Source organism: Melampsora larici-populina (genome assembly GCF_000204055.1).
Source record: "Melampsora larici-populina 98AG31 unplaced genomic scaffold MELLAscaffold_67, whole genome shotgun sequence".
Taxonomy (NCBI): Eukaryota; Fungi; Basidiomycota; class Pucciniomycetes; order Pucciniales; family Melampsoraceae; genus Melampsora; species Melampsora laricis-populina.
Genome location: NW_006768831.1, coordinates 139,405 through 140,619, shown reverse-complemented (window position 1 = coordinate 140,619; position 1,215 = coordinate 139,405).

Sequence of the window (1,215 nt, the reverse complement as noted above, 5' to 3'; positions counted from 1 at the left end):
TTCCAATCCAGCAAAATCACAAGTGACCTGCACCTATTACACTCTTTGTGCTGTCTTGAAGTAATAATAGGGGTGTGGTGTAATCTGATTACCTATCCCTAGTTCTGATCAAGATAGCAAGAATTCTTGAGGCTTCATAGCTGACATATCCTGTAGGGTATTGCAAAGACTACAATAGGGATATACCAGGATCTCAAATATATTGCACTGTTTGTATGACAAGAGCTCATTGGTCCACAACTTGTAGCTTCTTACGTATTTGCTTACTCATATTGTTACATGTCATGTAGGCTCTTGAAACTCGGCCATTCGTAGTGATATTAGGGGGTTTCAAGTTTGTTTGTTTTTTGCGTAAAATTTATAAATTCGGACAAGTTGTCCGTAAAAAAAATTCTGCGTAAAACCAACGTATTTTTAAAGCGGGACACCTTTTTAGGTGTCCCGCTTTAAAAAATTTACGCATATTTTACAACAACGGGCAAGTTGTTGTAGCGTAAAAATACGTAAAAATCTGCAACTTGAAACCCCCTATTAGTCTACCATCCCCTCCTGATTAGCAAACCATGATTCTTAGTTAGATTCATTGGCATCAACTTATCAGTCTGCTGATTGTAAGATTCCCTACAGCTACATATTCGGTCTGAATTTTGCCCTCATGAATGTGACGTCCTCTGTGGTGCAAGGACAAACTTACGTAGGTATGATCTATACCTCTTGCTTTGGCTCTTACATTGGCTGACATACCACAGCAATGAGCAATGGATGAACGTAAGATTTCATGACTCAAACTTGGAATTTCTTGCATCTTCTCCCTCTGAGGTACATATACATTTTGCATAATAGTTTCATTTCTTTTTTTCATTACACTCGAACGTACTTTCCCGGGGAATTGAAACTGTTGATCCCAGAATGCAAGAAAGACAATTAGTCAACCTTCTGCTCATAACAGAGAAAAGATCTGACCAGTGCGCCAAGAAAAAGAAAGACGCACAATTTCCGCACAATGAATACTTGCGTGAATGACATTCCGATCAACAACAGACTGGTACCAATATTCACCATAAAACTGGGCGGGGATAGGCAGAGTAAGAGAAGAACCAAAACTTGTCGATAGATGTGATCATAACAAGGCCCAAAGCCGATCACTCACAATTCGATCCCGAGTATCTTTAACTGTCGAGACGTTCCTATTTTCACGAGTTCTGTCAGTGACAA